The sequence below is a fragment of the Elephas maximus genome, chromosome 4 (assembly GCF_024166365.1).
Source record: "Elephas maximus indicus isolate mEleMax1 chromosome 4, mEleMax1 primary haplotype, whole genome shotgun sequence".
In the NCBI taxonomy this organism is placed as follows: domain Eukaryota; kingdom Metazoa; phylum Chordata; class Mammalia; order Proboscidea; family Elephantidae; genus Elephas; species Elephas maximus.
The window spans coordinates 173044604-173057231 of NC_064822.1; positions in this window are offsets into that span (position 1 = coordinate 173044604).

Genomic DNA, 12628 nt, shown 5'->3' on the forward strand with positions numbered 1-12628 from the left:
ATATGTCCAGTTCACTTAAAAGAAAATGGGAAGGCAGGTTTCAAACCTTAAGGCCGTGATTGGAGGAATGCAGTTACTGGGTGATGCAGTGGAAGTTTCAGAAGAGGTCCCAAATGAGGCTTCCAGAGATAAGACCTTGGCGAGAATCGTGAACTTGAATGAGGCCAGTTGCCATGAGTTAGCACCAAAGTGCTTGGTGGTGACAAGTCTGAACACATTGCAATTGAGATGATTCTTTCATTTCTGTGTGCCCCTTTGCCACATGTTGGCTTTTTACATCCAAGACTGGCCTCTTCTTGGCACCCACTCTGTACCTGGAGCACCTGTCTGACCCATGAATTAGTGAGGGCTTTGAGGATACAAACCATTAGGTTGCAGTAAGACCACAAGTTTTAGCATCAGACGTACCTGGGTTTGTGTCCCAACTCTGCCACTTAAGAACAATATAGCCTAACACAAGTTATACTGAGCTAATAATAGTACTAAATAATGGGGTTGTTGTAATAAATAATAAACTCGTAAAAGGTATTTAGCACAGTGCGTGAACTCAATAGATGTTAGCTGTCATTATTATTATCATTACTAGTATTATTCACAATATCATAAAAAAAAAAAAGGAAGGTAAATTTAAGCCCTCCCCCCACCAAAAAAAAAAAATCCACTATGCACACTACAGTTGGAGAAGAGTTGATGTTATATCTTGTTTCCAATTATCCTTGCCCTTTAAGGAGCCCAGGTGGTGCAGTGATGGCTGCTAACATAAAGGTTGGCGGTTTGAACCCACCCAACAGGTCCACAGGAGAAAGACTTGGCGATCTACTTCTGTGAAGGTTATAGACTAGGAAACCCTGTGGGGCAGTTCTACTCTGTAATGCATGGGATTGCCATGAGTCAAAACTGACTTGATGCCATCTAACAACAACAACCTTTCTTGTGATTGAACAAATAATAATACTTTCTGAGGGTTTACTGTGTTCCGGGCTCTATTCTAAGCACTTCATTCCAAACAACAACCCTAGCACATTGGTACTATTATATCTCCATTTTATAGAAAAGGAAAGTGAGGCACAGAGCAATTGAAAGTGCGTTGCCCAAGATTACACATCCGGTAATGGTGGAACTGGGTTTGTAACCAAGGCAATCTGGCTCAAGAATCTGCAAGCTTAACCATCCACTTTATCTCGCCATCCTAACAATGGTTGCTCTGGATATATCCACTTCCAGGGACTTCAAAGGACTGTCAGCACAAATTTTTAACTGAAAATTTGATCTGACAGAATCACCCTGAAACAATGCTGATTGATCCATTTAACTGAGGTTCAGGAAGTGTACATGGTTTGCCTGAAGGTCTACAACTGGTCAGCGATAGACCCCAAGCCAGTCAGAATGGTACCAGATTTTCTAGCCAGTTTGATACACCTGCCCTAAACATCATGACTGGGGACTACTAATGGACAGACAAACCAAAAAACTAAGGACCTGGAGAGATAGGGTTACTAAGAATGTACAGTGGGACATCCTTGGTCTATAACTTTCCCAGACTGCCAGGGGCTAAGGAAGGTTTGGGGTTCAGAGGAGTTTGCTTAAGTGCAGAAATGGGAAATATGCAGTAGGACAAGTTGCAAGAGATGAGTCCTTTAGTGAGTAGAACATACCAGAAAGTGGGTGTACTCATAAATATATTGGTAGACTCAATTGTTGAGGAAGATGTTTCATTTTCTTGCTAACTCTTAATTGAACAATTAAGATAGCAAATACCAAACCCAGTGCCATCGAGTCGATTCTGACTCATAGCGACCCTAAAGGACAGAGTAGAACTGCCCCATAGAGTTTCCAAGGAGCGCCTGGCGGATTCGAAATAGCAAAGATAGCAAAGATGCCTGTAATTTTCCCTGACAAGAAGGTAAGTTGAGTCAATGCACATGTACCATAAACATGGAAGTGTCATGCTCAGAACTACATTTTTCAACCGACACCTCCTACTGGTAGTCCCACTTTGTCAGGTCTGAAAAGTTTGAAGGCCTGGAGACAGTTCCACATGGTTGGAGGACAAGGGAGCAGTGGGGAGAAATGGGACAGGAGAGGCAGACAGGAGCCAACTCACAAAGGGCCTTGTAGAACATGGAGAATGTCTTAGTCATCTAGTGCTGCTGTAACAGAAATACCACAAGTGAATGGCTTTAATGAAGAGAAATGTATTCTCTCAGGGTCTAGTAGACTACAAGTCCAAATTCAGGGCATCAACTCCAGGGGAAGACTTTTCTCTCTGTTGGTTCTGGAGAAAGGTCCTTGTCATCAATCTTCCCTTGGTCAAGGAATTTCTCAGGCACAAGGACTCCAGGTACAAAGGACACACTGTGTTCCCAGTGCTGCTTTCTTGATGGTACGAGGTCCCCATTTCTCTCAACTCGCTTCTCTCTTTTATATCTCAAAATAGATTGTCTTAAAAAAAAAAAAACTTAAGACACTATATAATCTTGTAGATCTCATCAGTATAATCGCCTCTAATCCATCTCTTTGCATCATAGTGATAGGATTTACAACACATAGACAAATAACATCAGATGACAAAATGGTAGACAATCACACACTACTGGGAATCATGACTTAGCCAAGTTGACAGATATTTGGGGGAGACACAATTCAATCTATGACAGAGGAAGTTTGAATTTTACCACAAGAAAAATCAGTTGCTGTTGAAATGATTTCATCTCATGGTGACCTTAAGGGGGTCCGAGTAGAACTGTGCCCCATAGGGTTTTCAATGACTAATTTTTCGGAAGTAGATTGCCAAGGCTTTCTTCCAAGGCACCTCTGGGTGGACTCAAACCAACCTTTCAGTTAGCAGCTGAGCCTTTTAGCCATTTGCACCACCCAGAGACTCCACAAGGGCAAAAGGGAGCCACAGAAGTGTGTAAAGCAAGGAAAGTAGATGCTACTATCTGCAACAGCCATGTGTCAGACCCTCAAAGTCAAGACTTCAGGTTGGAATTTTCTTTCTAAAGGAAATGTGTCTGAGAAAACAACATTGTTATTGTCTTTGAGAGCTATTCATGACATGCAAGGCTGAGGAATGGAAGGGTTTATTATTGTTTTTATTTGTTCTTAAAGAAGACACATATTTGAGTGAGTGGCTTATTTCGTCCTTGTTTTGCTTCCTCCTTCTTGAGAAGTCAGGCAGGTCAGTGCGGGTAGCCAGGGACGATGTGGGGGGCGCCTTGGCCTCAGCAAATGAGTCCCAGGGGTACATGGGGACTCAGCCTGTCAGCCAGACTTCACTAGAACCTGTTGGACTTCTGCCCACGAAGCACAGAGTCCAACTTGAGCACACAATTTTAGTAACAATTTCCTCTACTACCCATGGAAAGCATAGCAGCGGTTGAGACCAATTTCCTTGGTTGCCTTTTCCTTCTTAGAGGTAGGGATACTTCTATAGGTCAAAGATAATGTGTCTAGCATCCAGGACTGTTTGCCAGCAAGTTGATTCTGACTCCTGGTGATCCCGTGTGTGGCAGAAGAGAACTATGCCCCATAGGGTTCAAACCAGAACAAACCATTTCAAAACACTGATTTGAAATCTGAGTTCTGTTCTAATTTTTCAACTTTGACAACAGGAAGTTCTGAAGGAACTTAAAATCTAAATGAAGCAAATAGGATGTTCTTGAGATATTAATAATATTGACGATATTATTAATATCAATAATATTTACAAACTGATGACCTTTTGGTTAGCAACCGAGCTCTTAACCACTGCACCACCAGGGGTCCAATACCTGTTTATCATTATTTGAGTATACATGCTATGCTTTTATATTGTTCTAAATACTGTATATATATTATCGGATTCTAACAACAAAGCCCCATGGATCACAATGGTCCAATCGGCAACTAATCGTGGGGATGGTGTGGGACTGGGCAGCATTTTGTTCCATTGTGCATTGGGTCACCATGGGTCAGGAGCTAACTAGTTGGTAACTAACAATAACAACTACTACTACTCATATCAACCTTTACCAACACTCAGGGTCACCAGCCACTTGATGGGGTCAATCTGAGCTCATTTCATAACAAGCCTATGAAGTAAGTACTATTATAATTTCCAATTTACAAGATGAAGAAATTGAGGCGCACAGTGTTTAAATAATTTGGTCCGGTTAAACAGGTAGGAATTAATTAACAAACTGGGAATTTGAACCCAGGTCTGTTTGACCCCAGAGTTCAAGTTCTCAACCACAAGGCTTCATTTTCTCACATAAGAGATGCTCATAGTAGGTAGTGTGACTACCAGACATAATGCCTTGTGCAAAGTTAGGGGTGAGATTAGGCCTAGGGGTATCTTTGATGGGTAAGGTGTTTCATTTGGGTTAAATGCCCAGGCGCAATGGCCCATGAAGAAAAACCTCCCAAATGTGCTCATTAGTATTAAGGTGCACTTAAGTAATACCTTAAAGGTAAAACGTGTTCTCAGTGAGCTTCCTGAACACTGTCACAGCCCACCTGGAATAACATGGAGACTTTAACTGAGTAACCTGTCATGCCATATAAAGAAACAAAGAAGCAAACAAAAATGTTCACATTTTTACCTTTAAGCACAGGTGCACAACAGAAGTGGGGGCAAACGGGTAGGGGTTCAATGCAGTTAGACATTTATGGAGTAGGAACTATGTACCAGGCACAGTACGAGACACTGGAACACAGAAATGAATGAGACATGGCTGCTGCCCTAAAGAGGCATGCAGAGTACTTTAAGGTCAGTGTATTAGTTTCCTGGTGCTGCCATAACAAAATACCACAAACTGGGTGGCTTAAAGCAACAGAAAGGAGCCCTGGTGGCACAGTGGTTAAGCGCTCAGCCACTAACCAAAACGTCGGCGGCTTGAACCCACCAGCTGCTCCTTGGAAGAAAGATGTGGCAGTCAGCTTCTGTAACGATTACAGCCTTAGAAACCCTGTTTGGCAGTTCTACTCTATTCCATAGGGTCACTGTGAGTTGGAATTGACTCAACGGCACTGGGTTTGGCTTTTTTTGGTAAAACAACAGAAATGTATTGTCTTACAGTTCTGGAGGCTAGAAATCCAAGTCAGGGTGTCAGCAGGGCCATACTCACTCTGAAGACTCTAGGGAAAGATCCTTTCTTGCCTCTCTCAGCTTCTGGTAGGCCCAGGTATTCCTCGGCTTATGCAGGATAACTCCGATCTCTGCCTCCATCTTCACAAGGCCATCTTCCCTTTGTGTCTATGTCTTTCTGTGTCTTTTCTCCTCTTTTTATAAGGACATCAGTCATATTGGACTAGGTAGGGTCCATGTGACTCCAGTAGTGAGTGCCTGAGTGGTGCAAATGGTTAACATGCTTACCTGCAAACTGAAAGGTTGAAGGTTTGAGTCTACCTAGAGGCACTTTGGAAGAAATGCCTGGTGATCTACTTCTGAAAAACCAGCCACTGAAAAATCTATGGAGCACAATTCTACTCTGGCACACATGAGGTCACCGTGAGTCAGAATCAACTCCCCAGCAACCGGTCTGGTGTCTTGTCTACTCCAGTAAGACCTCATGTTAACTAAGAACATCTTCGAAGACTCTATTTTCAATCAAGGTCACATCTACAGATACTTGGCGTTAGAACTTCAACTTATCTTTCTGGGTGGCACAATTCAACCATAACAGTCAGAAATTTTGGTACTACCTCTAACACCATGTCTAAATGTGACATAGGCAATATGAATAGGGTGCTGATTGGAGCACAGAAGCCTGAGAAGTTCCTTATACTCAGGACTCAGGGAATGCCTCACAGAAGCAGCAAGATTAGAATTTAGCCTTGAAGGATGAGAAGAGTCAGAAATATAGGAAAGGATATCCTGGAGAGGAGAATGTTTTAAAGAGCAGAAGTGTGGACAGGAGTTCAGAAAATTAAAAAAAGTGCAAGTTATATATGGAATATATGGAGATTTGAGAGAAATTTAGCATTTCTGGAATGTAAAGGGCAGATGAAGACTTCGTTAGGAAAAGATGCAGGGCCTAGATCATGAAGCTTCTTGATAATGAGCTTGGCCTTGATCCTGTGAGTTATGCAGAACCACTCATGAGTTTTAAAAGCAATGAGAGTAACCATTTTGGATTGCATTTTTGGCAGCTTGCACAGATACCAGGGTGGAGGCTGGACTGGGGGAGGTAGAGACTAGAGACAGGGTAGGAGGGTACTTAGGAGGCTACTTAATAGTCCGAGAAATTGATGACAAGGGTCTAAATCCTGGCAATGGAGGGAGGAATGGAAAAGAGGAATGGCACTGGATGGATATGTCTGGGTTTGAATAGACGTTTGGTGACTAACTGGACTTGTAGGTAAGAGAGTGGGAAGAATCAGAGAAGACTCTAAAGTCTCTAGCTTTTGTGAGAGAGGTGGATGGATAATGGTGTCATGAAGAGATAGGAAACCCAGGAGGAGAAGTAAGGATGGGGTGTGGGGAAATTGATGGACTCTGCTTGGAATATGTTGAGCTTGAAATATTGCAGAACAGACAGAAAATTGGAAAGCAGTGGAAAATAGAAGTCTGAATCTCCAAACAGAGAGAGATAGAAGTATGTGAGTCATCAGCATTTACTGGTAGGTGAAGATCAAAGAGTATAGAAATTAATAGGAGAGCAGACAGAACCATAGGGAGGATTCATATACACAGGGCTGCGAGAGCAAGGGAAGGAGACTGAGAAAGAATAGCCAAAGTGGCAGTAGGAGAAATAAGAGAAAGTAGTATTGAGGAGGACAAAGGAGTTCCAAGGCCCATATTAAATGCCTCAGAGAGATTAGGCATCAATGTTCTAATAAATCACTTGGAAATCTTGTTAAAATGCAGGTGTCAATTTAGTAGGTCTTAGTTGACAGCAACGGGTTTACGGGTAGGTAGCTCCTAATATTCTGCATTTATGACAAGCTTCCAGTTGATGTGCTTGATGGGGGTTCATGGACCACACTTCTAATTAGCAAGGGGTAAAGTGAAGACCAAGGATCCCTGATGGTACAGTCGTTAAGCGCTCAGCTGTGATCCAGAAGGCCAGCAGTTCTAGCCCAACAGCAATTCGGAAGGAGAAAGATGTGGCAGTCTGCTCCTGAAAAGATTTACAGCCTTAGAAATTTTGTAGGGCAGTTCTACTCTGTTCTGTAAGGTCACCCTGAGTCGGGATCAACTCAATGGCAATGGGCTGAATGGGTTAGAGTGGTGTGACAAAATCATAGAATACAGCAATTTGGAGGTCACTGGTGACCTTTGAGGGGATTTCATAAAGTAGCAGAGGTCAAAGAAAGATTATAGATTTGGGTGAAGAGTGGTTGGGACCTGGGAAGTTGAAGCAGGGATGGAACCAAGAACATCCAGAGGTTCAGCAGGGAAGGAGAGACATGAGCCAGTGGCTGAAGGGAGAGACAAAGCCAAGGTAAGTTTTTGGGAATGGGGGGATTGGAATCTGGTTGTAGGGAGTTGGGGAGGCAGAGAAGAGGTGAAAGACCATTCTAGAGCATATGGTAAGGTTACATCAAGTGGTCAATCCTTGTCCCTTCACCTCCTTCAAAGGCACTTTTTCTAAGACAAAAGGGAAGGATGGACAAAGAAACAGGTAAATTTTTGAGGCCCTCTGGGGGCAAGGTAATAAATTCCATAACTAATGTTCTTTATTTTCTCAAAGAAGTAAGGAATAACATTTCCAGCCAAGAACAAAGGTATGGATTGGTTTTAAAGGATAGTAGATAATAGCAATGATTTGAAATAGCCCCTGTAGAGAATGGAAATGAGCTACTGGTAAGAAAACACAGGGTAAGATAGTGATAACAAAAATGAAGTAAGTGTAAGAAAAAGATGGCAATCCATAATAACCCTACTTTATATAATGATCCATTGTAGTGGTGGTGTTGCTAGGTGCTGTCTTAGCTATCCAGTGCTGCTATAATGGAAATACCACAAGTGAATGGCTTTAACAAATAGAAATTTATTTTTTCACAGTTTAGGAGGTTAGAAGTCCAAATTCAGGGTGCTGGCTCTAGGGGAAGACTTTCTCTCTCTGTTGGCTCTGGAGGAAGGTTCTTGCCTCTTTTCACCTTCTGTTCCTTGGCTACTTGGTGATCTTCATGTGACATCTATCGTCCCCCAGTTCTGCTTGCTTGCTTGCACTTAATCTGCTCTTTAGTATCTCTTATTGATTTAAGACACGCCCTACACTAACACTACTTCATTAACATAACAAATAAAACCCAATCCCAAAGGGGATTATAACTACAGGTATAAACCAAAACCAAACCTGCTGGCATCGAGTCAATTCCAACACAACTCTATAGGACAGAGTAGAACTGCCCCATAGGGTTTCCAAGGAGCACCTGGTGGATTCAAACTGCCGACCTTTTGGTTAGCAGCTACAGCACTTAAACCACTATGCCACCAGGGTTTTCAACTACAGGTATAGGGGTTAGGATTTACAACACATATTTTGAGGGGAAACAATTCAATCCATAACAGGTGCCATCAAGTCGGCTCCAACTCATAGCGAAAACGTTGCTGACCCTGCGCTATGTTCATGATCATTGAAATAACCCATTAAAAAATATTCAATTTGGCTTGCAAGAATTAACTGTAGTACCCTAGAGTCCAGAGAATTTTAGAGTTGGAAAGGATTTTTATTCTTAAAACAGAATTGCTAAAACCATAAAATGAGCACTGCATAAGAAGTGCAGTTTACACCAGAGGCAGCTGGCCTCAACCTATACCCTCAGCTGCTGGATCTCCTGGCAGAGCAAGAACAGGCTACTCTGGGCTCAAAACTCCTGGACCCCATGGACCCTGTGGACGAGAGTTTCCCTACACCTCTTCATTTCATCAAACTTCATTTAGATGCCAGCTGTACCAATTTCAGCCCTTTCTGCCATTTTATAAGAGGTAAAAACTTCACTTTTGTTTTTTTTAAGAGAAACTTGAAATATTCTTTTTTAAGTGAAATCTCAAGATTTCATTACTGGTGACCAGGCCTGTGAACTAAGGACCCAAGAGAAAGGGCCTGGCCCTGAAGGGCATGTGGCTGAGGCCAGAAGTCCCTCCAGGCCTGGTCATCGTGTTCCAGAAGGGACTTCGGAACAATGCGTGAGCCCAAGCACAGGAACTCCTACCACCAAGACAGTGTGGCTCCAGACAGGACCCCATCGCTGCAGCAGGCCACTCCTGCCTCATCTGTCCCTAGAACTGATGTTAAATGAGGTCTGTTGCCTAAACCAGGATTAATCCTAGCTGGCTTATCCAAAATGTGAGGCCAAAAAAAAAAAAAAAAACTCTGTGGTTTTCTGTTACCATGAATATTTGGATTTCTCAGGGGATTCAGCACTGTGTGGGAGAGCTGGAGCAATCAGAACTCAGAACTGAAATCGAAGCTAGAGGCAAACTTTAAACTTGTTCCAAAAAGTGCATTTAGGAGGTCCAGGAAAGATTAAGAGTAATCAAGATGCAAGAGCCAGGAAACCTGTGTTGGACATTGTTTAAAATACTTGTTTTTTAGCTCCATTGCACCATCTCCTCCTCCAAATGAGGTCTAATAAATAAATAGAAGTAGAAACTAGTGTGTGTTATGTGCTGACAGTGGTGTGAGCAGTGAATGTTCAGAAGGAAGATAGATCAGGGAGGACTGGAGAGGCCATCAACGCTTCATGGTGTCTTGAGCTACCTTTGTGAGGGCAGGATTTGTCTAAACGCACACGTGCATACACACACATACATACATTCCCTCAATTATACACAGTAGCCCTCCTCCCCCCACCCCCACCCTCAGTTTCACTTTCCATGGCTCCAGTTACCTGCGACCAACTGCGGTTCGAAAATGTTAAATGAGTATGTAGAGCGATGAATCTCACGTTGTCCCACCCCATCATTCACGTAACTTTCATTACGGTGTATTGTTATAATTGTTCTATTTTGTTATTAGCTATTGTGATCAATCTCTTACTGTGACTAATTTATAAAGTAAAGTTTATCATAGCTATGTATGTATAGGACAAATCATAGTATGTACAGAGTTCGGTACTATCCGCAATTTCAGGTATCATAGGAGGTCTTGAAACATATCCCCCCATGGATAAGGGAGGGACTACTGTACACACACATACACACCCCAGTCCTTGTTCCCCTCCCACGTCTGCCATTGACAGCCTTGGGAGGAGGAATGGGGAACACAGAATGAAGGATGCCTTACAGCTATTTGTGTTCACTTATTCATTCAACCAACATTCATCAAGCACCCACTTTGTCATCCCAGCTACTCTCCTAGTTGCTAGAGAGAGTCAGATAAACAAGACCCAGTGCAAGGAGCTCTGGCTGCAAGGAGCTAGCTCTCTATACAGCATGAGGAACAAACAAGAAAATTGGGGATCGCAGCACCAAGAGACCAGGGATGAAATAGTGATAAGCACAAGGTGCTAAGTCAGGAAAGGTGGGCGTCAGTGTTGTATTCTTTCACCAGACCTATTTAATCTGTATGCTGAACAAATAATATGAGAAGCTGGACTATATGAAGAAGAACAGGGCATCAGGATTAGAGGAAGACTCATTAACAACCCGCATTATGCAGATGACACAACCTTGCTTGCTGAAAGTGAAGAGGACTTGAAGCACTTGCTAATGAAGATCAAAGACCACAGCCTTCAGTATGGATTACACCTCAACATAAAAAAAAAAAAAAGAAAACAAAAATCCTCACACCTGGACCAATGACCAACATCATGATAAACGGAGAAAAGGTTGAAGTTGTCAAGGATTTCATTTTACTTGGATCCACAATCAACAGCCATGGAAGCAGCAGTCAAGACATCAAAAGACGCATTGCATTGGGCAAATCAGCTGCAAAGGACCACTTCAAAGTGTTGAAGAGCAAAAATGTCACCCTGAAGTCTAAGGTGCACCTGACCCAGGCCATGGTATTTTCAATCACATCATATGCATGTGAAAGCTGGACAATGAATAAGAAAGACCAAAGAAGAGTTGACGCCTTTGATCTGTGGTGTTGGCGAAGAATATTGAATATACCATGGACTGTCAAAAGAATGAACAAATCTGTCTTGGAAGAAGTACAGCCAGAATGCTCCTTAGAGGCAAGGATGGCGAGACTGCGTCTTACATACTTTGGGCGTGTTGTCAGGAGGGATCAGTCCCTGGAGAAGGACATCATGCTTGGCAGAGTACAGGGTCAGCGAAAACAGGAAGACCCTCAACAAGGTGGATTGACACAGTGGCTGCAACAATGCGCTCAAGCATAACAACGTTTGTAAGGATGGTGCAGAACCGGGCCGTGTTTCATTCTGTTGTGCATTGGGTCGCTATGAGTCGGAACTGACTCGACGGCACCTAACAACAACAACAACACAAGGTGCTATGGGACTTGAGGCCAGAGAGGTTCCCTGCGAGGGTGAGATTTGGCTCAGCCACTAACCTGTTACAAAGGAGTAGAGATGTCATTCATTCTCTGGGCTTCAGTAAAATGAGAAAGTTCAGCTAGATGGTCTTCAAAGCCCTTTCCCACTTTTGGAAGACTGATAACTCACCAACGATGTAGCTAGTGCTGGGGAGGCAGAGATTGACCAGCCATGGCCCCTGTCCTCAAGGAACTCACAGTCAGATGGGGAAAACTAGAACAAATGCATTGAGATTAAACCACAGCACAAGACAGCATGTGCTCAGTGTAAAATGTAGAGGGAGCTTGAAAACAGATGTCACCTCTGGACTCAGAGAAGATCACTGTGCGATGGGACGGCCCAGGGGACTTCCAGCAAGAAATGGACTTGTAATTCTGCTTTGAATGTCAGAGGACTTAGTCAGGGCAGAGAGGCTTTACACAAATGTGTTAGTCATCTAGTGCTGCTATAACAGATACACCACAAGTGGTTGGCTTTAACAAAGAGAAATTTATTTCTTCACAGTAAAGTAGGCTAAAAGTCCGATTCAGGGTGTCAGCTCCAGGGAAAGGCTTTCTCTCTCTATTGGCCTTCTCATCAATGTTTCCCCAGACTAGGAGCTTCTTTACACAGGGACCTCCAGTCCAAAGGATGCACTCTGCTCCAGGAACTGCTTTCTTGGTGGTATGAGGTCCCCACTTTCTGCTTGCTTCTCTTTCCTTTTATCTCTTAAGAGATAAAAGGTGGTGCAGGCCACGCCCCAGGGAAACTTGCTTTACGTTGGATCGGGAAGGTGACCTGAGTAAGTGTGGTGTTACAATCCCACCCTAATCCTTTTAACATAAAATTACAGTCACAAAATGGAGGACAACCACACAATACTGGGAATCATGGCCTAACCAAGTTGATACACACATATTTGGGGAGACATAAGCCAAGCCATGACAACAAATTCCCAACCATCGGCCCACTTCTATGGATTTAACAAATGTGTGCTGGGTGCCTACTTTTGCTCTCCTCCTAGGAAAAATGAAAATTCCATGTTGTCCCTTGGTTTTCTGAACAAGTACCAGGCTCCCTTCCAAGAGATTCAAAATTGCAGTCTTGTTGGGTTTCCAATATTGACCACAATAAGTCTGCATCACTTTCTCACTTTCTCCACAAAGCCTTCCCTGATCCCTCCTGTGGGCTCCCGTAGCCCTTGTGCTTACTTTGA